The sequence below is a fragment of the Phalangium opilio genome, unplaced genomic scaffold (genome assembly GCF_054372755.1).
Source record: "Phalangium opilio isolate 3A_F unplaced genomic scaffold, DU_Popi_V2 ptg000009l_1, whole genome shotgun sequence".
Taxonomy (NCBI): Eukaryota; Metazoa; Arthropoda; class Arachnida; order Opiliones; family Phalangiidae; genus Phalangium; species Phalangium opilio.
In genome coordinates this window covers 10,742,727-10,764,195 of record NW_028324146.1, presented here as the reverse complement: position 1 = coordinate 10,764,195, position 21,469 = coordinate 10,742,727, and the positions used below count along the sequence as shown (strand labels likewise).

At 46.3% G+C, this 21,469-nt stretch overlaps 55 non-coding genes across 55 annotated transcripts; all 55 read right to left on the bottom strand.

Annotated features, from left to right (window-relative positions):
- Positions 1 to 90: 90 nt before the first annotated feature.
- On the bottom strand, positions 91 to 386 carry LOC149714119 (signal recognition particle RNA). The gene has a single exon (XR_016374004.1).
- Positions 387 to 479: 93 nt separating this feature from the next.
- LOC149714118 (signal recognition particle RNA) lies at positions 480 to 775 on the bottom strand. Its single transcript, XR_016373933.1, has one exon.
- A 93-nt stretch (positions 776 to 868) lies between these two features.
- On the bottom strand, positions 869 to 1,164 carry LOC149714117 (signal recognition particle RNA). The gene has a single exon (XR_016373969.1).
- Positions 1,165 to 1,257: 93 nt separating this feature from the next.
- Positions 1,258 to 1,553, bottom strand: LOC149714116 (signal recognition particle RNA). Its single transcript, XR_016373909.1, has one exon.
- Positions 1,554 to 1,646: 93 nt separating this feature from the next.
- On the bottom strand, positions 1,647 to 1,942 carry LOC149714115 (signal recognition particle RNA). The gene has a single exon (XR_016373926.1).
- A 94-nt stretch (positions 1,943 to 2,036) lies between these two features.
- Positions 2,037 to 2,331, bottom strand: LOC149714114 (signal recognition particle RNA). The gene has a single exon (XR_016374003.1).
- Positions 2,332 to 2,424: 93 nt separating this feature from the next.
- LOC149714113 (signal recognition particle RNA) lies at positions 2,425 to 2,720 on the bottom strand. The gene has a single exon (XR_016373968.1).
- A 93-nt stretch (positions 2,721 to 2,813) lies between these two features.
- LOC149714112 (signal recognition particle RNA) lies at positions 2,814 to 3,109 on the bottom strand. Its single transcript, XR_016373930.1, has one exon.
- Positions 3,110 to 3,203: 94 nt separating this feature from the next.
- Positions 3,204 to 3,498, bottom strand: LOC149714111 (signal recognition particle RNA). Its single transcript, XR_016373950.1, has one exon.
- A 94-nt stretch (positions 3,499 to 3,592) lies between these two features.
- On the bottom strand, positions 3,593 to 3,887 carry LOC149714110 (signal recognition particle RNA). Its single transcript, XR_016373993.1, has one exon.
- Positions 3,888 to 3,980: 93 nt separating this feature from the next.
- LOC149714109 (signal recognition particle RNA) lies at positions 3,981 to 4,276 on the bottom strand. The gene has a single exon (XR_016373750.1).
- A 94-nt stretch (positions 4,277 to 4,370) lies between these two features.
- LOC149714108 (signal recognition particle RNA) lies at positions 4,371 to 4,665 on the bottom strand. Its single transcript, XR_016373923.1, has one exon.
- A 93-nt stretch (positions 4,666 to 4,758) lies between these two features.
- Positions 4,759 to 5,054, bottom strand: LOC149714107 (signal recognition particle RNA). The gene has a single exon (XR_016373830.1).
- Positions 5,055 to 5,148: 94 nt separating this feature from the next.
- On the bottom strand, positions 5,149 to 5,443 carry LOC149714106 (signal recognition particle RNA). The gene has a single exon (XR_016373944.1).
- A 94-nt stretch (positions 5,444 to 5,537) lies between these two features.
- LOC149714105 (signal recognition particle RNA) lies at positions 5,538 to 5,832 on the bottom strand. The gene has a single exon (XR_016373986.1).
- A 93-nt stretch (positions 5,833 to 5,925) lies between these two features.
- On the bottom strand, positions 5,926 to 6,221 carry LOC149714104 (signal recognition particle RNA). The gene has a single exon (XR_016373757.1).
- Positions 6,222 to 6,315: 94 nt separating this feature from the next.
- Positions 6,316 to 6,610, bottom strand: LOC149714103 (signal recognition particle RNA). The gene has a single exon (XR_016373922.1).
- Positions 6,611 to 6,703: 93 nt separating this feature from the next.
- Positions 6,704 to 6,999, bottom strand: LOC149714102 (signal recognition particle RNA). The gene has a single exon (XR_016373749.1).
- Positions 7,000 to 7,093: 94 nt separating this feature from the next.
- LOC149714101 (signal recognition particle RNA) lies at positions 7,094 to 7,388 on the bottom strand. Its single transcript, XR_016373921.1, has one exon.
- Positions 7,389 to 7,481: 93 nt separating this feature from the next.
- LOC149714100 (signal recognition particle RNA) lies at positions 7,482 to 7,778 on the bottom strand. The gene has a single exon (XR_016373786.1).
- Positions 7,779 to 7,871: 93 nt separating this feature from the next.
- Positions 7,872 to 8,167, bottom strand: LOC149714099 (signal recognition particle RNA). The gene has a single exon (XR_016373976.1).
- Positions 8,168 to 8,260: 93 nt separating this feature from the next.
- On the bottom strand, positions 8,261 to 8,555 carry LOC149714098 (signal recognition particle RNA). The gene has a single exon (XR_016373943.1).
- A 93-nt stretch (positions 8,556 to 8,648) lies between these two features.
- Positions 8,649 to 8,944, bottom strand: LOC149714097 (signal recognition particle RNA). The gene has a single exon (XR_016373994.1).
- A 93-nt stretch (positions 8,945 to 9,037) lies between these two features.
- Positions 9,038 to 9,330, bottom strand: LOC149714096 (signal recognition particle RNA). The gene has a single exon (XR_016374006.1).
- Positions 9,331 to 9,432: 102 nt separating this feature from the next.
- LOC149714095 (signal recognition particle RNA) lies at positions 9,433 to 9,728 on the bottom strand. Its single transcript, XR_016373800.1, has one exon.
- Positions 9,729 to 9,821: 93 nt separating this feature from the next.
- Positions 9,822 to 10,117, bottom strand: LOC149714094 (signal recognition particle RNA). Its single transcript, XR_016373748.1, has one exon.
- A 94-nt stretch (positions 10,118 to 10,211) lies between these two features.
- LOC149714093 (signal recognition particle RNA) lies at positions 10,212 to 10,506 on the bottom strand. Its single transcript, XR_016373920.1, has one exon.
- A 94-nt stretch (positions 10,507 to 10,600) lies between these two features.
- LOC149714092 (signal recognition particle RNA) lies at positions 10,601 to 10,896 on the bottom strand. Its single transcript, XR_016373824.1, has one exon.
- A 94-nt stretch (positions 10,897 to 10,990) lies between these two features.
- On the bottom strand, positions 10,991 to 11,285 carry LOC149714091 (signal recognition particle RNA). The gene has a single exon (XR_016373996.1).
- Positions 11,286 to 11,379: 94 nt separating this feature from the next.
- LOC149714090 (signal recognition particle RNA) lies at positions 11,380 to 11,673 on the bottom strand. The gene has a single exon (XR_016373966.1).
- Positions 11,674 to 11,767: 94 nt separating this feature from the next.
- LOC149714089 (signal recognition particle RNA) lies at positions 11,768 to 12,062 on the bottom strand. Its single transcript, XR_016373907.1, has one exon.
- Positions 12,063 to 12,156: 94 nt separating this feature from the next.
- On the bottom strand, positions 12,157 to 12,451 carry LOC149714088 (signal recognition particle RNA). The gene has a single exon (XR_016374002.1).
- Positions 12,452 to 12,544: 93 nt separating this feature from the next.
- On the bottom strand, positions 12,545 to 12,837 carry LOC149714087 (signal recognition particle RNA). Its single transcript, XR_016374011.1, has one exon.
- A 102-nt stretch (positions 12,838 to 12,939) lies between these two features.
- On the bottom strand, positions 12,940 to 13,235 carry LOC149714086 (signal recognition particle RNA). The gene has a single exon (XR_016373799.1).
- A 93-nt stretch (positions 13,236 to 13,328) lies between these two features.
- On the bottom strand, positions 13,329 to 13,624 carry LOC149714085 (signal recognition particle RNA). The gene has a single exon (XR_016373947.1).
- Positions 13,625 to 13,717: 93 nt separating this feature from the next.
- LOC149714084 (signal recognition particle RNA) lies at positions 13,718 to 14,013 on the bottom strand. Its single transcript, XR_016373751.1, has one exon.
- A 93-nt stretch (positions 14,014 to 14,106) lies between these two features.
- On the bottom strand, positions 14,107 to 14,402 carry LOC149714083 (signal recognition particle RNA). The gene has a single exon (XR_016373837.1).
- A 93-nt stretch (positions 14,403 to 14,495) lies between these two features.
- LOC149714082 (signal recognition particle RNA) lies at positions 14,496 to 14,792 on the bottom strand. Its single transcript, XR_016373785.1, has one exon.
- A 93-nt stretch (positions 14,793 to 14,885) lies between these two features.
- Positions 14,886 to 15,181, bottom strand: LOC149714081 (signal recognition particle RNA). The gene has a single exon (XR_016373980.1).
- A 93-nt stretch (positions 15,182 to 15,274) lies between these two features.
- On the bottom strand, positions 15,275 to 15,569 carry LOC149714080 (signal recognition particle RNA). The gene has a single exon (XR_016373942.1).
- Positions 15,570 to 15,662: 93 nt separating this feature from the next.
- LOC149714079 (signal recognition particle RNA) lies at positions 15,663 to 15,955 on the bottom strand. The gene has a single exon (XR_016374005.1).
- Positions 15,956 to 16,051: 96 nt separating this feature from the next.
- LOC149714078 (signal recognition particle RNA) lies at positions 16,052 to 16,344 on the bottom strand. The gene has a single exon (XR_016374007.1).
- A 102-nt stretch (positions 16,345 to 16,446) lies between these two features.
- On the bottom strand, positions 16,447 to 16,742 carry LOC149714077 (signal recognition particle RNA). Its single transcript, XR_016373872.1, has one exon.
- A 93-nt stretch (positions 16,743 to 16,835) lies between these two features.
- LOC149714076 (signal recognition particle RNA) lies at positions 16,836 to 17,131 on the bottom strand. Its single transcript, XR_016373925.1, has one exon.
- Positions 17,132 to 17,224: 93 nt separating this feature from the next.
- On the bottom strand, positions 17,225 to 17,520 carry LOC149714075 (signal recognition particle RNA). The gene has a single exon (XR_016373829.1).
- A 93-nt stretch (positions 17,521 to 17,613) lies between these two features.
- On the bottom strand, positions 17,614 to 17,909 carry LOC149714074 (signal recognition particle RNA). Its single transcript, XR_016374000.1, has one exon.
- A 94-nt stretch (positions 17,910 to 18,003) lies between these two features.
- LOC149714073 (signal recognition particle RNA) lies at positions 18,004 to 18,298 on the bottom strand. The gene has a single exon (XR_016373965.1).
- Positions 18,299 to 18,391: 93 nt separating this feature from the next.
- Positions 18,392 to 18,687, bottom strand: LOC149714072 (signal recognition particle RNA). Its single transcript, XR_016373952.1, has one exon.
- A 94-nt stretch (positions 18,688 to 18,781) lies between these two features.
- LOC149714071 (signal recognition particle RNA) lies at positions 18,782 to 19,076 on the bottom strand. Its single transcript, XR_016373959.1, has one exon.
- Positions 19,077 to 19,169: 93 nt separating this feature from the next.
- On the bottom strand, positions 19,170 to 19,465 carry LOC149714070 (signal recognition particle RNA). The gene has a single exon (XR_016373747.1).
- A 93-nt stretch (positions 19,466 to 19,558) lies between these two features.
- Positions 19,559 to 19,854, bottom strand: LOC149714069 (signal recognition particle RNA). Its single transcript, XR_016373987.1, has one exon.
- A 93-nt stretch (positions 19,855 to 19,947) lies between these two features.
- On the bottom strand, positions 19,948 to 20,243 carry LOC149714068 (signal recognition particle RNA). Its single transcript, XR_016373765.1, has one exon.
- Positions 20,244 to 20,336: 93 nt separating this feature from the next.
- Positions 20,337 to 20,632, bottom strand: LOC149714067 (signal recognition particle RNA). Its single transcript, XR_016373975.1, has one exon.
- Positions 20,633 to 20,725: 93 nt separating this feature from the next.
- LOC149714066 (signal recognition particle RNA) lies at positions 20,726 to 21,021 on the bottom strand. The gene has a single exon (XR_016373828.1).
- A 93-nt stretch (positions 21,022 to 21,114) lies between these two features.
- Positions 21,115 to 21,410, bottom strand: LOC149714065 (signal recognition particle RNA). Its single transcript, XR_016373981.1, has one exon.
- Between the last annotated feature and the right edge of the window lie 59 nt (positions 21,411 to 21,469).

Genomic DNA, 21,469 nt, shown 5'->3' with positions numbered 1-21,469 from the left:
AAAGTAACTTCGAATAAAACAATTCAAACTTTGCAAGGTTAACAACATTGAAGTTAAAATCACTATCTGAAGTGTAAAAACTGACATAAGAATCGTGTACGTTCGTATTGGTTGCGTTGTGACTCGAAGCTCGCTCTCAGACGATATCCCGTCACTGCCGAATGCGGGAACTTTTGGTTGCTGCGTTACCGCCCTGAGCAGTTTTGCCCCTCCTTAGAACAACCTGGTGGTCCATAAGCTACCTCAAGACGACCATTTTGACACCCAGGTTAACGCGGACGTCCGATCTACACGAGTTCTTGAGTCAAAGGAATCCCAACCTCATACCATCCATCGATTCTAGCTTCCAAAGAGCTGGATTACAGGAGAACGCCACAACTCCCAGCTGCAAAGTAAACTCGATTAAAACAATTCAATTTTTGCAAGGATAACAACATGGAAGTTAAAATCACTATCTGAAGTTTAAAAACTGACATAAGAATCGTGTACGTTCGTATTGGTTGCGTTGTGACTCGAAGCTCGCTCTCAGACGTTATCCCGTCACTGCCGGATGCGGGAACTTTTGCCTGCTGCGTTACCGCCCTGAGCCGTTTTGCCCCTCCTTAAAACAACCTGGTGGTCCATAAGCTACCTCAAGACGACCACTTTGACACCCAGCTTAACGCGGACGTTCGATCTACACGAGTCCTTGAGTCACAGGATTCCCAACCTCATACCATCCATCGATTCTAGCTTCCAAAGAGCTGGATTACAGGAGAACGCCACAACTCCCAGCTGCAAAGTAACTTCGAATAAAACAATTCAAACTTTGCAAGGTTAACAACATTGAAGTTAAAATCACTATCTGAAGTGTAAAAACTGACATAAGAATCGTGTACGTTCGTATTGGTTGCGTTGTGACTCGAAGCTCGCTCTCAGACGTTATCCCGTCACTGCCGGATGCGGGAACTTTTGCCTGCTGCGTTACCGCCCTGAGCCGTTTTGCCCCTCCTTAAAACAACCTGGTGGTCCATAAGCTACCTCAAGACGACCACATTGACACCCAGCTTAACGCGGACGTTCGATCTACACGAGTCCTTGAGTCAAAGGAATCCCAACCTCATACCATCCATCGATTCTAGCTTCCAAAGAGCTGGATTACAGGAGAACGCCACAACTCCCGGCTCCAAAGTAAACTCGAATAAAACAATTCAAACTTTGCAAGGATAATAACATTGAAGTTAAAATCACTATTTGAAGTGTAAAAACTGACATAAGAATCGTGTACGTTCGTATTGGTTGCGTTGTGACTCGAAACTCGCTCTCAGACGATATCCCGTCACTGCCGAATGCGGGAACCTTTGCCTGCTGCGTTACCGCCCTGAGCAGTTTTGCCCCTCCTTAGAACAACCTGGTGGTCCATAAGCTACCTCAAGACGACCATATTGACACCCAGCTTAACGCGGACGTCCGATCTACACGAGTCCTTGAGTCACAGGAATCCCAACCTCATACCATCCATCGATTCTAGCTTCCAAAGAGCTGGATTACAGGAGAACGCCACAACTCCCGGCTGCGAAGTAATCTCGAATAAAACAATTCAAACTTTGCAAGGATAACAACATTGAAGTTAAAATCACTATCTGAAGTGTAAAAACTGACTTAAGAATCGTGTACGTTCGTATTGGTTGCGTTGTGACTCGAAGCTCGCTCTCAGACGTTATCCCGTCACTGCCGAATGCGGGAACATTTGCCTGCCACGTTACCACCCTGAGCCTTTTTGCCCCTCCTTAGAACAACGTGGTGGTCCATAAGCTACCTCAAGACGACCATATTGACACCCAGCTTAACGCGGACGTCCGATCTACACGAGTCCTTGAGTCACAGGAATCCCAACCTCATACCATCCATCGATTCTAGCTTCCAAAGAGCTGGATTACAGGAGAACGCCACAACTCCCAGCTGCAAAGTAATCTCGATTAAAACAATTCAATTTTTGCAAGGATAAAAACATTGAAGTTAAAATCACTATCTGAAGTGTAAAAACTGACATAAGAATCGTATACGTTCGTATTGGTTGCGTTGTGACTCGAAGCTCGCTCTCAGACGTTATCCCTTCACTGCCGAATGCAGGAACATTGGCCTGCTGCGTTACCACCCTGAGCCTTTTTGCCCCTCCTTAAAACAACGTGGTGGTCCATAAGCTACCTCAGGACGACCATATTGACACCCAGCTTAACGCGGACGTTCGTACTACACGAGTCCTTGAGTCACAGGATTCCCAACCTCATACCATCCATCGATTCTAGCTTCCAAAGAGCTGGATTACAGGAGAACGCCACAACTCCCAGCTGCAAAGTAACTTCGAATAAAACAATTCAAACTTTGCAAGGTTAACAACATTGAAGTTAAAATCACTATCTGAAGTGTAAAAACTGACATAAGAATCGTGTACGTTCGTATTGGTTGCGTTGTGACTCGAAGCTCGCTCTCAGACGTTATCCCGTCACTGCCGGATGCGGGAACTTTTGCCTGCTGCGTTACCGCCCTGAGCCGTTTTGCCCCTCCATAAAACAACCTGGTGGTCCATAAGCTACCTCAAGACGACCACATTGACACCCAGCTTAACGCGGACGTTCGATCTACACGAGTCCTTGAGTCAAAGGAATCCCAACCTCATACCATCCATCGATTCTAGCTTCCAAAGAGCTGGATTACAGGAGAACGCCACAACTCCCAGCTGCAAAGTAACTTCGAATAAAACAATTCAAACTTTGCAAGGATAATAACATTGAAGTTAAAATCACTATTTGAAGTGTAAAAACTGACATAAGAATCGTGTACGTTCGTATTGGTTGCGTTGTGACTCGAAACTCGCTCTCAGACGATATCCCGTCACTGCCGAATGCGGGAACCTTTGCCTGCTGCGTTACCGCCCTGAGCAGTTTTGCCCCTCCTTAGAACAACCTGGTGGTCCATAAGCTACCTCAAGACGACCATATTGACACCCAGCTTAACGCGGACGTCCGATCTAAACGAGTCCTTGAGTCACAGGAATCCCAACCTCATACCATCCATCGATTCTAGCTTCCAAAGAGCTGGATTACAGGAGAACGCCACAACTCCCGGCTGCGAAGTAATCTCGAATAAAACAATTCAAACTTTGCAAGGATAACAACATTGAAGTTAAAATCACTATCTGAAGTGTAAAAACTGACTTAAGAATCGTGTACGTTCGTATTGGTTGCGTTGTGACTCGAAGCTCGCTCTCAGACGTTATCCCGTCACTGCCGAATGCGGGAACATTTGCCTGCCACGTTACCACCCTGAGCCTTTTTGCCCCTCCTTAGAACAACGTGGTGGTCCATAAGCTACCTCAAGACGACCATATTGACACCCAGCTTAACGCGGACGTCCGATCTACACGAGTCCTTGAGTCACAGGAATCCCAACCTCATACCATCCATCGATTCTAGCTTCCAAAGAGCTGGATTACAGGAGAACGCCACAACTCCCAGCTGCAAAGTAATCTCGATTAAAACAATTCAATTTTTGCAAGGATAAAAACATTGAAGTTAAAATCACTATCTGAAGTGTAAAAACTGACATAAGAATCGTATACGTTCGTATTGGTTGCGTTGTGTCTCGAAGCTCGCTCTCAGACGTTATCCCTTCACTGCCGAATGCAGGAACATTGGCCTGCTGCGTTACCACCCTGAGCCTTTTTGCCCCTCCTTAAAACAACGTGGTGGTCCATAAGCTACCTCAGGACGACCATATTGACACCCAGCTTAACGCGGAAGTCCGATCTACACGAGTCCTTGAGTCACAGGAATCCCAACCTCATACCATCCATCGATTCTAGCTTCCAAAGAGCTGGATTACAGGAGAACGCCACAACTCCCAGCTGCAAAGTAAACTCGATTAAAATAATTAAATTTTTGCAAGGATAACAACATGGAAGTTAAAATCACTATCTGAAGTTTAAAAACTGACATAAGAATCGTGTACGTTCGTATTGGTTGCGTTGTGACTCGAAGCTCGCTCTCAGACGTAATCCCGTCACTGCCGAATGCGGGAACTTTTGCCTGCTGCGTTACCGCCCTGAGCCGTTTTGCCCCTCCTTAGAACAACCTGGTGGTCCATAAGCTACCTCAAGACGACCATATTGACACCCAGCTTAACGCGGACGTCCGATCTACACGAGTCCTTGAGTCACAGGAATCCCAACCTCATACCATCCATCGATTCTAGCTTCCAAAGAGCTGGATTACAGGAGAACGCCACAACTCCCAGCTGCAAAGTAAACTCGATTAAAATAATTCAATTTTTGCAAGGATAACAACATGGAAGTTAAAATCACTATCTGAAGTTTAAAAACTGACATAAGAATGGTGTACGTTCGTATTGGTTGCGTTGTGACTCGAAGCTCGCTCTCAGACGTAATCCCGTCACTGCCGAATGCGGGAACTTTTGCCTGCTGCGTTACCGCCCTGAGCCTTTTTGCCCCTCCTTAGAACAACGTGGTGGTCCATAAGCTACCTCAAGACGACCATATTGACACCCAGCTTAACGCGGACGTCCGATCTACACGAGTCCTTGAGTCACAGGAATCCCAACCTCATACCATCCATCGATTCTAGCCTCCAAAGAGCTGGATTACAGGAGAACGCCACAACTCCCAGCTGCAAAGTAAACTCGATTAAAACAATTCAATTTTTGCAAGGATAACAACATGGAAGTTAAAATAACTATCTGAAGTTTAAAAACTGACATAAGAATCGTGTACGTTCGTATTGGTTGCGTTGTGACTCGAAGCTCGCTCTCAGACGTTATCCCGTCACTGCCGGATGCGGGAACTTTTGCCTGCTGCGTTACCGCCCTGAGCCGTTTTGCCCCTCCTTAAAACAACCTGGTGGTCCATAAGCTACCTCAAGACGACCATATTGACACCCAGCTTAACGCGGACGTTCGATCTACACGAGTCCTTGAGTCACAGGATTCCCAACCTCATACCATCCATCGATTCTAGCTTCCAAAGAGCTGGATTACAGGAGAACGCCACAACTCCCGGCTCCAAAGTAATCTCGAATAAAACAATTCAAACTTTGCAAGGATAACAACATTGAAGTTAAAATCACTATCTGAAGTGTAAAAACTGACTTAAGAATCGTGTACGTTCGTATTGGTTGCGTTGTGACTCGAAGCTCGCTCTCAGACGTTATCCCGTCACTGCCGAATGCGGGAACATTTGCCTGCCACGTTACCACCCTGAGCCTTTTTGCCCCTCCTTAGAACAACGTGGTGGTCCATAAGCTACCTCAAGACGACCATATTGACACCCAGCTTAACGCGGACGTCCGATCGACACGAGTCCTTGAGTCACAGGAATCCCAACCTCATACCATCCATCGATTCTAGCTTCCAAAGAGCTGGATTACAGGAGAACGCCACAACTCCCAGCTGCAAAGTAATCTCGATTAAAACAATTCAATTTTTGCAAGGATAACAACATTGAAGTTAAAATCACTATCTGAAGTGTAAAAACTGACATAAGAATCGTATACGTTCGTATTGGTTGCGTTGTGACTCGAAGCTCGCTCTCAGACGTTATCCCTTCACTGCCGAATGCGGGAACATTGGCCTGCTGCGTTACCACCCTGAGCCTTTTTGCCCCTCCTTAAAACAACGTGGTGGTCCATAAGCTACCTCAAGACGACCATATTGACACCCAGCTTAACGCGGACGTCCGATCTACACGAGTTCTTGAGTCACAGGAATCCCAACCCCATACCATCCATCGATTCTAGCTTCCAAAGAGCTGGATTACAGGAGAACGCCACAACTCCCAGCTGCAAAGTAAACTCGATTAAAATAATTCAATTTTTGCAAGCATAACAACATGGAAGTTAAAATCACTATCTGAAGTTTAAAAACTGACATAAGAATCGTGTACGTTCGTATTGGTTGCGTTGTGACTCGAAGCTCGCTCTCAGACGTAATCCCGTCACTGCCGAATGCGGGAACTTTTGCCTGCTGCGTTACCGCCCTGAGCCGTTTTGCCCCTCCTTAGAACAACCTGGTGGTCCATAAGCTACCTCAAGACGACCATATTGACACCCAGCTTAACGCGGACGTCCGATCTACACGAGTCCTTGAGTCACAGGAATCCCAACCTCATACCATCCATCGATTCTAGCTTCCAAAGAGCAGGATTACAGGAGAACGCCACAACTCCCAGCTGCAAAGTAAACTCGATTAAAATAATTCAATTTTTGCAAGGATAACAACATGGAAGTTAAAATCACTATCTGAAGTTTAAAAACTGACATAAGAATGGTGTACGTTCGTATTGGTTGCGTTGTGACTCGAAGCTCGCTCTCAGACGTAATCCCGTCACTGCCGAATGCGGGAACTTTTGCCTGCTGCGTTACCGCCCTGAGCCTTTTTGCCCCTCCTTAGAACAACGTGGTGGTCCATAAGCTACCTCAAGACGACCATATTGACACCCAGCTTAACGCGGACGTCCGATCTACACGAGTCCTTGAGTCACAGGAATCCCAACCTCATACCATCCATCGATTCTAGCCTCCAAAGAGCTGGATTACAGGAGAACGCCACAACTCCCAGCTGCAAAGTAAACTCGATTAAAACAATTCAATTTTTGCAAGGATAACAACATGGAAGTTAAAATCACTATCTGAAGTTTAAAAACTGACATAAGAATCGTGTACGTTCGTATTGGTTGCGTTGTGACTCGAAGCTCGCTCTCAGACGTAATCCCGTCACTGCCGAATGCGGGAACTTTTGCCTGCTGCGTTACCGCCCTGAGCCGTTTTGCCCCTCCTTAGAACAACCTGGTGGTCCATAAGCTACCTCAAGACGACCATATTGACACCCAGCTTAACGCGGACGTCCGATCTACACGAGTCCTTGAGTCACAGGAATCCCAACCTCATACCATCCATCGATTCTAGCTTCCAAAGAGCTGGATTACAGGAGAACGCCACAACTCCCAGCTGCAAAGTAAACTCGATTAAAATAATTCAATTTTTGCAAGGATAACAACATGGAAGTTAAAATCACTATCTGAAGTTTAAAAACTGACATAAGAATGGTGTACGTTCGTATTGGTTGCGTTGTGACTCGAAGCTCGCTCTCAGACGTAATCCCGTCACTGCCGAATGCGGGAACTTTTGCCTGCTGCGTTACCGCCCTGAGCCTTTTTGCCCCTCCTTAGAACAACGTGGTGGTCCATAAGCTACCTCAAGACGACCATATTGACACCCAGCTTAACGCGGACGTCCGATCTACACGAGTCCTTGAGTCACAGGAATCCCAACCTCATACCATCCATCGATTCTAGCCTCCAAAGAGCTGGATTACAGGAGAACGCCACAACTCCCAGCTGCAAAGTAAACTCGATTAAAACAATTCAATTTTTGCAAGGATAACAACATGGAAGTTAAAATCACTATCTGAAGTTTAAAAACTGACATAAGAATCGTGTACGTTCGTATTGGTTGCGTTGTGACTCGAAGCTCGCTCTCAGACGTTATCCCGTCACTGCCGGATGCGGGAACTTTTGCCTGCTGCGTTACCGCCCTGAGCCGTTTTCGCCCCTCCTTAAAACAACCTGGTGGTCCATAAGCTACCTCAAGACGACCATATTGACACCCAGCTTAACGCGGACGTTCGATCTACACGAGTCCTTGAGTCACAGGATTCCCAACCTCATACCATCCATCGATTCTAGCTTCCAAAGAGCTGGATTACAGGAGAACGCCACAACTCCCAGCTGCAAAGTAACTTCGAATAAAACAATTCAAACTTTGCAAGGTTAACAACATTGAAGTTAAAATCACTATCTGAAGTGTAAAAACTGACATAAGAATCGTGTACGTTCGTATTGGTTGCGTTGTGACTCGAAGCTCGCTCTCAGACGATATCCCGTCACTGCCGAATGCGGGAACTTTTGGTTGCTGCGTTGCCGCCCTGAGCAGTTTTGCCCCTCCTTAGAACAACCTGGTGGTCCATAAGCTACCTCAAGACGACCATTTTGACACCCAGGTTAACGCGGACGTCCGATCTACACGAGTCCTTGAGTCACAGGATTCCCAACCTCATACCATCCATCGATTCTAGCTTCCAAAGAGCTGGATTACAGGAGAACGCCACAACTCCCAGCTGCAAAGTAATCTCGATTAAAACAATCCAATTTTTGCAAGGATAACAACATGGAAGTTAAAATCACTATCTGAAGTGTAAAAACTGACATAAGAATCGTGTACGTTCGTATTGGTTGCGTTGTGACTCGAAGCTCCCTCTCAGACGTTATCCCGTCACTTCCGAATGCGGGAACTTTTGCCTGCTGCGTTACCGCCCTGAGCCGTTTTGCCCTCCTTAAAACAACCTGGTGGTCCATAAGCTACCTCAAGACGACCATATTGACACCCAGCTTAACGCGGACGTCCGATCTACACGAGTCCTTGAGTCACAGGAATCCCAACCTCATACCATCCATCGATTCTAGCTTCCAAAGAGCTGGATTACAGGAGAACGCCACAACTCCCAGCTGCAAAGTAATCTCGATTAAAACAATTCAATTTTTGCAAGGATAACAACATGGAAGTTAAAATCACTATCTGAAGTGTAAAAACTGACATAAGAATCGTGTACGTTCGTATTGGTTGCGTTGTGACTCGAAGCTCGCTCTCAGACGTTATCCCGTCACTGCCGAATGCGGGAACATTGGCCTGCTGCGTTACCACCCTGAGCCTTTTTGCCCCTAATTAGAACAACGTGGTGATCCATAAGCTACCTCAAGACGACCATATTGACACCCAGCTTTACGCGGACGTCCGATCTACACGAGTCCTTGAGTCACAGGAATCCCAACCTCATACCATCCATCGATTCTAGCTTCCAAAGAGCTGGGTTACAGGAGAACGCCACAACTCCCGGCTCCAAAGTAAACTCGAATAAAACAATTCAAACTTTGCAAGGATAACAACATTGAAGTTAAAATCACTATCTGAAAAGTAAAAACTGACATAAGAATCGTGTACGTTCGTATTGGTTGCGTTGTGACTCGAAGCTCGCTCTCAGACGTTATCACGTCACTGCCGAATGCGGGAACATTGGCCTGCTGCGTTACCACCCTGAGCCTTTTTGCCCCTAATTAGAACAACGTGGTGATCCATAAGCTACCTCAAGACGACCATATTGACACCCAGCTTAACGCGGACGTCCGATCTACACGAGTCCTTGAGTCATAGGAATCCCAACCTCATACCATCCATCGATTCTAGCTTCCAAAGAGCTGGATTACAGGAGAACGCCACAACTCCCGGGTCCAAAGTAAACTCGAATAAAACAATTCAAACTTTATTATTATTATTATTACAACATTGAAGTTAAAATCACTATCTGAAAAGTAAAAACTGACATAAGAATCGTGTACGTTCGTATTGGTTGCGTTGTGACTCGAAGCTCGCTCTCAGACGTTATCCCGTCACTGCCGGATGCGGAAACTTTTGCCTGCTGCGTTACCGCCCTGAGCCGTTTTGCCCCTCCTTAAATCAACCTGGTGGTCCATAAGCTACCTCAAGACGACCATATTGACACCCAGCTTAACGCGGACGTCCAATCTACACGAGTCCTTGAGTCACAGGATTCCCAACCTCATACCATCCATCGATTCTAGCTTCCAAAGAGCTGGATTACAGGAGAACGCCACAACTCCCAGCTGCAAAGTAAACTCGATTAAAATAATTCAATTTTTGCAAGCATAACAACATGGAAGTTAAAATCACTATCTGAAGTTTAAAAACTGACATAAGAATCGTGTACGTTCGTATTGGTTGCGTTGTGACTCGAAGCTCGCTCTCAGACGTAATCCCGTCACTGCCGAATGCGGGAACTTTTGCCTGCTGCGTTACCGCCCTGAGCCGTTTTGCCCCTCCTTAGAACAACCTGGTGGTCCATAAGCTACCTCAAGACGACCATATTGACACCCAGCTTAACGCGGACGTCCGATCTACACGAGTCCTTGAGTCACAGGAATCCCAACCTCATACCATCCATCGATTCTAGCTTCCAAAGAGCTGGATTACAGGAGAACGCCACAACTCCCAGCTGCAAAGTAAACTCGATTAAAATAATTCAATTTTTGCAAGGATAACAACATGGAAGTTAAAATCACTATCTGAAGTTTAAAAACTGACATAAGAATGGTGTACGTTCGTATTGGTTGCGTTGTGACTCGAAGCTCGCTCTCAGACGTAATCCCGTCACTGCCGAATGCGGGAACTTTTGCCTGCTGCGTTACCGCCCTGAGCCTTTTTGCCCCTCCTTAGAACAACGTGGTGGTCCATAAGCTACCTCAAGACGACCATATTGACACCCAGCTTAACGCGGACGTCCGATCTACACGAGTCCTTGAGTCACAGGAATCCCAACCTCATACCATCCATCGATTCTAGCCTCCAAAGAGCTGGATTACAGGAGAACGCCACAACTCCCAGCTGCAAAGTAAACTCGATTAAAACAATTCAATTTTTGCAAGGATAACAACATGGAAGTTAAAATCACTATCTGAAGTTTAAAAACTGACATAAGAATCGTGTACGTTCGTATTGGTTGCGTTGTGACTCGAAGCTCGCTCTCACACGTTATCCCGTCACTGCCGGATGCGGGAACTTTTGCCTGCTGCGTTACCGCCCTGAGCCGTTTTCGCCCCTCCTTAAAACAACCTGGTGGTCCATAAGCTACCTCAAGACGACCATATTGACACCCAGCTTAACGCGGACGTTCGATCTACACGAGTCCTTGAGTCACAGGATTCCCAACCTCATACCATCCATCGATTCTAGCTTCCAAAGAGCTGGATTACAGGAGAACGCCACAACTCCCAGCTGCAAAGTAACTTCGAATAAAACAATTCAAACTTTGCAAGGTTAACAACATTGAAGTTAAAATCACTATCTGAAGTGTAAAAACTGACATAAGAATCGTGTACGTTCGTATTGGTTGCGTTGTGACTCGAAGCTCGCTCTCAGACGATATCCCGTCACTGCCGAATGCGGGAACTTTCGGTTGCTGCGTTGCCGCCCTGAGCAGTTTTGCCCCTCCTTAGAACAACCTGGTGGTCCATAAGCTACCTCAAGACGACCATTTTGACACCCAGGTTAACGCGGACGTCCGATCTACACGAGTCCTTGAGTCACAGGATTCCCAACCTCATACCATCCATCGATTCTAGCTTCCAAAGAGCTGGATTACAGGAGAACGCCACAACTCCCAGCTGCAAAGTAATCTCGATTAAAACAATCCAATTTTTGCAAGGATAACAACATGGAAGTTAAAATCACTATCTGAAGTGTAAAAACTGACATAAGAATCGTGTACGTTCGTATTGGTTGCGTTGTGACTCGAAGCTCCCTCTCAGACGTTATCCCGTCACTTCCGAATGCGGGAACTTTTGCCTGCTGCGTTACCGCCCTGAGCCGTTTTGCCCTCCTTAAAACAACCTGGTGGTCCATAAGCTACCTCAAGACGACCATATTGACACCCAGCTTAACGCGGACGTCCGATCTACACGAGTCCTTGAGTCACAGGAATCCCAACCTCATACCATCCATCGATTCTAGCTTCCAAAGAGCTGGATTACAGGAGAACGCCACAACTCCCAGCTGCAAAGTAATCTCGATTAAAACAATTCAATTTTTGCAAGGATAACAACATGGAAGTTAAAATCACTATCTGAAGTGTAAAAACTGACATAAGAATCGTGTACGTTCGTATTGGTTGCGTTGTGACTCGAAGCTCGCTCTCAGACGTAATCCCGTCACTGCCGAATGCGGGAACTTTTGCCTGCTGCGTTACCGCCCTGAGCCGTTTTGCCCCTCCTTAGAACAACCTGGTGGTCCATAAGCTACCTCAAGACGACCATATTGACACCCAGCTTAACGCGGACGTCCGATCTACACGAGTCCTTGAGTCATAGGAATCCCAACCTCATACCATCCATCGATTCTAGCTTCCAAAGAGCTGGATTACAGGAGAACGCCACAACTCCCGGCTCCAAAGTAATCTCGAATAAAACAATTCAAACTTTGCAAGGATAACAACATTGAAGTTAAAATCACTATCTGAAAAGTAAGAACTGACATAAGAATCGTGTACGTTCGTATTGGTTGCGTTGTGACTCGAAGCTCGCTCTCAGACGTTATCCCGTCACTGCCGAATGCGGGAACATTGGCCTGCTGCGTTACCACCCTGAGCCTTTTTGCCCCTAATTAGAACAACGTGGTGATCCATAAGCTACCTCAAGACGACCATATTGACACCCAGCTTTACGCGGACGTCCGATCTACACGAGTCCTTGAGTCACAGGAATCCCAACCTCATACCATCCATCGATTCTAGCTTCCAAAGAGCTGGGTTACAGGAGAACGCCACAACTCCCGGCTCCAAAGTAAACTCGAATAAAACAATTCAAACTTTGCAAGGATAACAACATTGAAGTTAAAATCACTATCTGAAAAGTAAAAACTGACATAAGAATCGTGTACGTTCGTATTGGTTGCGTTGTGACTCGAAGCTCGCTCTCAGACGTTATCACGTCACTGCCGAATGCGGGAACATTGGCCTGCTGCATTACCACCCTGAGCCTTTTTGCCCCTAATTAGAACAACGTGGTGATCCATAAGCTACCTCAAGACGACCATATTGACACCCAGCTTAACGCGGACGTCCGATCTACACGAGTCCTTGAGTCATAGGAATCCCAACCTCATACCATCCATCGATTCTAGCTTCCAAAGAGCTGGATTACAGGAGAACGCCACAACTCCCGGGTCCAAAGTAAACTCGAATAAAACAATTCAAACTTTATTATTATTATTATTACAACATTGAAGTTAAAATCACTATCTGAAAAGTAAAAACTGACATAAGAATCGTGTACGTTCGTATTGGTTGCGTTGTGACTCGAAGCTCGCTCTCAGACGTTATCCCGTCACTGCCGGATGCGGAAACTTTTGCCTGCTGCGTTACCGCCCTGAGCCGTTTTGCCCCTCCTTAAATCAACCTGGTGGTCCATAAGCTACCTCAAGACGACCATATTGACACCCAGCTTAACGCGGACGTCCAATCTACACGAGTCCTTGAGTCACAGGATTCCCAACCTCATACCATCCATCGATTCTAGCTTCCAAAGAGCTGGATTACAGGAGAACGCCACAACTCCCAGCTGCAAAGTAATCTCGAATAAAACAATTCAAACTTTGCAAGGATAACAACATTGAAGTTAAAATCACTATCTGAAGTTTAAAAACTGACATAAGAATCGTGTACGTTCGTATTGGTTGCGTTGTGACTCGAAGCTCGCTCTCAGACGTTATCCCGTCACTGCCGAATGCGGGAACCTTTGCCTGCTGCGTTACCGCCCTCAGCCGTTTTGCCCCTCCTTCGAACAACCTGGTGGTCCATAAGCTACCTCAAGACGACCATTTTGACACCCAGGTTAACGCGGACGTCCGATCTACACGAGTCCTTGAGTCACAGGAATCCCAACCTCATACCATCCATCGATTCTAGCTTCCAAAGAGCTGGATTACAGGAGAACGCCACAACTCCCAGCTGCAAAGTAAACTCGATTAAAATAATTAAATTTTTGCAAGGATAACAACATGGAAGTTAAAATCACTATCTGAAGTTTAAAAACTGACATAAGAATCGTGTACGTTCGTATTGGTTGCGTTGTGACTCGAAGCTCGCTCTCAGACGTAATCCCGTCACTGCCGAATGCGGGAACTTTTGCCTGCTGCGTTACCGCCCTGAGCCGTTTTGCCCCTCCTTAGAACAACCTGGTGGTCCATAAGCTACCTCAAGACGACCATATTGACACCCAGCTTAACGCGGACGTCCGATCTACACGAGTCCTTGAGTCACAGGAATCCCAACCTCATACCATCCATCGATTCTAGCCTCCAAAGAGCTGGATTACAGGAGAACGCCACAACTCCCAGCTGCAAAGTAAACTCGATTAAAACAATTCAATTTTTGCAAGGATAACAACATGGAAGTTAAAATCACTATCTGAAGTTTAAAAACTGACATAAGAATCGTGTACGTTCGTATTGGTTGCGTTGTGACTCGAAGCTCGCTCTCAGACGTAATCCCGTCACTGCCGAATGCGGGAACTTTTGCCTGCTGCGTTACCGCCCTGAGCCTTTTTGCCCCTCCTTAGAACAACGTGGTGGTCCATAAGCTACCTCAAGACGACCATATTGACACCCAGCTTAACGCGGACGTCCGATCTACACGAGTCCTTGAGTCACAGTAATCCCAACCTCATACCATCCATCGATTCTAGCCTCCAATGAGCTGGATTACAGGAGAACGCCACAACTCCCAGCTGCAAAGTAAACTCGATTAAAACAATTCAATTTTTGCAAGGATAACAACATGGAAGTTAAAATCACTATCTGAAGTTTAAAAACTGACATAAGAATCGTGTACGTTCGTATTGGTTGCGTTGTGACTCGAAGCTCGCTCTCAGACGTTATCCCGTCACTGCCGGATGCGGGAACTTTTGCCTGCTGCGTTACCGCCCTGAGCCGTTTTCGCCCCTCCTTAAAACAACCTGGTGGTCCATAAGCTACCTCAAGACGACCATATTGACACCCAGCTTAACGCGGACGTTCGATCTACACGAGTCCTTGAGTCACAGGATTCCCAACCTCATACCATCCATCGATTCTAGCTTCCAAAGAGCTGGATTACAGGAGAACGCCACAACTCCCAGCTGCAAAGTAACTTCGAATAAAACAATTCAAACTTTGCAAGGTTAACAACATTGAAGTTAAAATCACTATCTGAAGTGTAAAAACTGACATAAGAATCGTGTACGTTCGTATTGGTTGCGTTGTGACTCGAAGCTCGCTCTCAGACGATATCCCGTCACTGCCGAATGCGGGAACTTTCGGTTGCTGCGTTGCCGCCCTGAGCAGTTTTGCCCCTCCTTAGAACAACCTGGTGGTCCATAAGCTACCTCAAGACGACCATTTTGACACCCAGGTTAACGCGGACGTCCGATCTACACGAGTCCTTGAGTCACAGGATTCCCAACCTCATACCATCCATCGATTCTAGCTTCCAAAGAGCTGGATTACAGGAGAACGCCACAACTCCCAGCTGCAAAGTAATCTCGATTAAAACAATCCAATTTTTGCAAGGATAACAACATGGAAGTTAAAATCACTATCTGAAGTGTAAAAACTGACATAAGAATCGTGTACGTTCGTATTGGTTGCGTTGTGACTCGAAGCTCCCTCTCAGACGTTATCCCGTCACTTCCGAATGCGGGAACTTTTGCCTGCTGCGTTACCGCCCTGAGCCGTTTTGCCCTCCTTAAAACAACCTGGTGGTCCATAAGCTACCTCAAGACGACCATATTGACACCCAGCTTAACGCGGACGTCCGATCTACACGAGTCCTTGAGTCACAGGAATCCCAACCTCATACCATCCATCGATTCTAGCTTCCAAAGAGCTGGATTACAGGAGAACGCCACAACTCCCAGCTGCAAAGTAATCTCGATTAAAACAATCCAATTTTTGCAAGGATAACAACATGGAAGTTAAAATCACTATCTGAAGTGTAAAAACTGACATAAGAATCGTGTACGTTCGTATTGGTTGCGTTGTGACTCGAAGCTCGCTCTCAGACGTTATCCCGTCACTGCCGAATGCGGGAACATTGGCCTGCTGCGTTACCACCCTGAGCCTTTTTGCCCCTAATTAGAACAACGTGGTGATCCATAAGCTACCTCAAGACGACCATATTGACACCCAGCTTTACGCGGACGTCCGATCTACACGAGTCCTTGAGTCACAGGAATCCCAACCTCATACCATCCATCGATTCTAGCTTCCAAAGAGCTGGGTTACAGGAGAACGCCACAACTCCCGGATCCAAAGTAAACTCGAATAAAACAATTCAAACTTTGCAAGGATAACAACATTGAAGTTAAAATCACTATCTGAAAAGTAAAAACTGACATAAGAATCGTGTACGTTCGTATTGGTTGCGTTGTGACTCGAAGCTCGCTCTCAGACGTTATCACGTCACTGCCGAATGCGGGAACATTGGCCTGCTGCGTTACCACCCTGAGCCTTTTTGCCCCTAATTAGAACAACGTGGTGATCCATAAGCTACCTCAAGACGACCATATTGACACCCAGCTTAACGCGGACGTCCGATCTACACGAGTCCTTGAGTCATAGGAATCCCAACCTCATACCATCCATCGATTCTAGTTTCCAAAGAGCTGGATTACAGGAGAACGCCACAACTCCCGGGTCCAAAGTAAACTCGAATAAAACAATTCAAACTTTATTATTATTATTATTACAACATTGAAGTTAAAATCACTATCTGAAAAGTAAAAACTGACATAAGAATCGTGTACGTTCGTATTGGTTGCGTTGTGACTCGAAGCTCGCTCTCAGACGTTATCCCGTCACTGCCGGATGCGGAAACTTTTGCCTGCTGCGTTACCGCCCTGAGCCGTTTTGCCCCTCCTTAAATCAACCTGGTGGTCCATAAGCTACCTCAAGACGAACATATTGACACCCAGCTTAACGCGGACGTCCAATCTACACGAGTCCTTGAGTCACAGGATTCCCAACCTCATACCATCCATCGATTCTAGCTTCCAAAGGGCTGGATTACAGGAGAACGCCACAACTCCCAGCTGCAAAGTAATCTCGAATAAAACAATTCAAACTTTGCAAGGATAACAACATTGAAGTTAAAATCACTATCTGAAGTTTAAAAACTGACATAAGAATCGTGTACGTTCGTATTGGTTGCGTTGTGACTCGAAGCTCGCTCTCAGACGTTATCCCGTCACTGCCGAATGCGGGAACTTTTGCCTGCTGCGTTACCGCCCTCAGCCGTTTTGCCCCTCCTTCGAACAACCTGGTGGTCCATAAGCTACCTCAAGACGACCATTTTGACACCCAGGTTAACGCGGACGTCCGATCTACACGAGTCCTTGAGTCACAGGAATCCCAACCTCATACCATCCATCGATTCTAGCTTCCAAAGAGCTGGATTACAGGAGAACGCCACAACTCCCAGCTGCAAAGTAATCTCGAATAAAACAATTCAAACTTTGCAAGGATAACAACATTGAAGTTAAAATCACTATCTGAAGTTTAAAAACTGACATAAGAATCGTGTACGTTCGTATTGGTTGCGTTGTGACTCGAAGCTCGCTCTCAGACGTTATCCCGTCACTGCCGGATGCGGGAACTTTTGCCTGCTGCGTTACCGCCCTGAGCCGTTTTGCCCCTCCTTAAAACAACCTGGTGGTCCATAAGCTACCTCAAGACGACCATATTGACACCCAGCTTAACGCGGACGTTCGATCTACATGAGTCCTTGAGTCACAGGATTCCCAACCTCATACCATCCATCGATTCTAGCTTCCAAAGAGCTGGATTACAGGAGAACGCCACAACTCCCAGCTGCAAAGTAACTTCGAATAAAACAATTCAAACTTTGCAAGGTTAACAACATTGAAGTTAATATCACTATCTGAAGTGTAAAAACTGACATAAGAATCGTGTACGTTCGTATTGGTTGCGTTGTGACTCGAAGCTCGCTCTCAGACGATATCCCGTCACTGCCGAATGCGGGAACTTTTGGTTGCTGCGTTACCGCCCTGAGCAGTTTTGCCCCTCCTTAGAACAACCTGGTGGTCCATAAGCTACCTCAAGACGACCATTTTGACACCCAGGTTAACGCGGACGTCCGATCTACACGAGTCCTTGAGTCAAAGGAATCCCAACCTCATACCATCCATCGATTCTAGCTTCCAAAGAGCTGGATTACAGGAGAACGCCACAACTCCCAGCTGCAAAGTAACTTCGAATAAAACAATTCAAACTTTGCAAGGATAATAACATTGAAGTTAAAATCACTATTTGAAGTGTAAAAACTGACATAAGAATCGTGTACGTTCGTAATGGTTGCGTTGTGACTCGAAACTCGCTCTCAGACGATATCCCGTCACTGCCGAATGCGGGAACCTTTGCCTGCTGCGTTACCGCCCTGAGCAGTTTTGCCCCTCCTTAGAACAACCTGGTGGTCCATAAGCTACCTCAAGACGACCATATTGACACCCAGCTTAACGCGGACGTCCGATCTACACGAGTCCTTGAGTCACAGGAATCCCAACCTCATACCATCCATCGATTCTAGCTTCCAAAGAGCTGGATTACAGGAGAACGCCACAACTCCCGGCTGCGAAGTAATCTCGAATAAAACAATTCAAACTTTGCAAGGATAACAACATTGAAGTTAAAATCACTATCTGAAGTGTAAAAACTGACTTAAGAATCGTGTACGTTCGTATTGGTTGCGTTGTGACTCGAAGCTCGCTCTCAGACGTTATCCCGTCACTGCCGAATGCGGGAACATTTGCCTGCCACGTTACCTCCCTGAGCCTTTTTGCCCCTCCTTAGAACAACGTGGTGGTCCATAAGCTACCTCAAGACGACCATATTGACACCCAGCTTAACGCGGACGTCCGATCTACACGAGTCCTTGAGTCACAGGAATCCCAACCTCATACCATCCATCGATTCTAGCTTCCAAAGAGCTGGATTACAGGAGAACGCCACAACTCCCAGCTGCAAAGTAATCTCGATTAAAACAATTCAATTTTTGCAAGGATAACAACATTGAAGTTAAAATCACTATCTGAAGTGTAAAAACTGACATAAGAATCGTATACGTTCGTATTGGTTGCGTTGTGACTCGAAGCTCGCTCTCAGACGTTATCCCTTCACTGCCGAATGCGGGAACATTGGCCTGCTGCGTTACCACCCTGAGCCTTTTTGCCCCTCCTTAAAACAACGTGGTGGTCCATAAGCTACCTCAAGACGACCATATTGACACCCAGCTTAACGCGGACGTCCGATCTACACGAGTCCTTGAGTCACAGGAATCCCAACCTCATACCATCCATCGATTCTAGCTTCCAAAGAGCTGGATTACAGGAGAACGCCACAACTCCCAGCTGCAAAGTAAACTCGATTAAAATAATTAAATTTTTGCAAGGATAACAACATGGAAGTTAAAATCACTATCTGAAGATTAAAAACTGACATAAGAATCGTGTACGTTCGTATTGGTTGCGTTGTGACTCGAAGCTCGCTCTCAGACGTAATCCCGTCACTGCCGAATGCGGGAACTTTTGCCTGCTGCGTTACCGCCCTGAGCCGTTTTGCCCCTCCTTAGAACAACCTGGTGGTCCATAAGCTACCTCAAGACGACCATATTGACACCCAGCTTAACGCGGACGTCCGATCTACACGAGTCCTTGAGTCACAGGAATCCCAACCTCATACCATCCATCGATTCTAGCTTCCAAAGAGCTGGATTACAGGAGAACGCCACAACTCCCAGCTGCAAAGTAAACTCGATTAAAATAATTCAATTTTTGCAAGGATAACAACATGGAAGTTAAAATCACTATCTGAAGTTTAAAAACTGACATAAGAATGTTGTACGTTCGTATTGGTTGCGTTGTGACTCGAAGCTCGCTCTCAGACGTAATCGCGTCACTGTCGAATGCGGGAACTTTTGCCTGCTGCGTTACCGCCCTGAGCCTTTTTGCCCCTCCTTAGAACAACGTGGTGGTCCATAAGCTACCTCAAGACGACCATATTGACACCCAGCTTAACGCGGACGTCCGATCTACACGAGTCCTTGAGTCACAGGAATCCCAACCTCATACCATCCATCGATTCTAGCCTCCAAAGAGCTGGATTACAGGAGAACGCCACAACTCCCAGCTGCAAAGTAAACTCGATTAAAACAATTCAATTTTTGCAAGGATAACAACATGGAAGTTAAAATCACTATCTGAAGTTTAATAACTGACATAAGAATCGTGTACGTTCGTATTGGTTGCGTTGTGACTCGAAGCTCGCTCTCAGACGTTATCCCGTCACTGCCGGATGCGGGAACTTTTGCCTGCTGCGTTACCGCCCTGAGCCGTTTTGCCCCTCCTTAAAACAACCTGGTGGTCCATAAGCTACCTCAAGACGACCATATTGACACCCAGCTTAACGCGGACGTCCAATCTACACGAGTCCTTGAGTCACAGGAATCCCAACCTCATACCATCCATCGATTCTAGCTTCCAAAGAGCTGGATTACAGGAGAACGCCACAACTCCCAGCTGCAAAGTAAACTCGATTAAAATAATTCAATTTTTGCAAGGATAACAACATGGAAGTTAAAATCACTATCTGAAGTTTAAAAACTAACATAAGAATGTTGTACGTTCGTATTGGTTGCGTTGTGACTCGAAGCTCGCTCTCAGACGTAATCCCGTCACTGCCGAATGCGGGAACTTTTGCCTGCTGCGTTACCGCCCTCAGCCGTTTTGCCCCTCCTTCGAACAACCTGGTGGTCCATAAGCTACCTCAAGACGACCATTTTGACACCCAGGTTAACGCGGACGTCCGATCTACACGAGTCCTTGAGTCACAGGAATCCCAACCTCATACCATCCATCGATTCTAGCTTCCAAAGAGCTGGATTACAGGAGAACGCCACAACTCCCAGCTGCAAAGTAATCTCGAATAAAACAATTCAAACTTTGCAAGGATAACAACATTGAAGTTAAAATCACTATCTGAAGTTTAAAAACTGACATAAGAATCGTGTACGTTCGTATTGGTTGCGTTGTGACTCGAAGCTCGCTCTCAGACGTTATCCCGTCACTGCCGGATGCGGGAACTTTTGCCTGCTGCGTTACCGCCCTGAGCCGTTTTGCCCCTCCTTAAAACAACCTGGTGGTCCATAAGCTACCTCAAGACGACCATATTGACACCCAGCTTAACGCGGACGTTCGATCTACATGAGTCCTTGAGTCACAGGATTCCCAACCTCATACCATCCATCGATTCTAGCTTCCAAAGAGCTGGATTACAGGAGAACGCCACAACTCCCAGCTGCAAAGTAACTTCGAATAAAACAATTCAAACTTTGCAAGGTTAACAACATTGAAGTTAATATCACTATCTGAAGTGTAAAAACTGACATAAGAATCGTGTACGTTCGTATTGGTTGCGTTGTGACTCGAAGCTCGCTCTCAGACGATATCCCGTCACTGCCGAATGCGGGAACTTTTGGTTGCTGCGTTACCGCCCTGAGCAGTTTTGCCCCTCCTTCGAACAACCTGGTGGTCCATAAGCTACCTCAAGACGACCATTTTGACACCCAGGTTAACGCGGACGTCCGATCTACACGAGTCCTTGAGTCACAGGAATCCCAACCTCATACCATCCATCGATTCTAGCTTCCAAAGAGCTGGATTACAGGAGAACGCCACAACTCCCAGCTGCAAAGTAATCTCGAATAAAACAATTCAAACTTTGCAAGGATAACAACATTGAAGTTA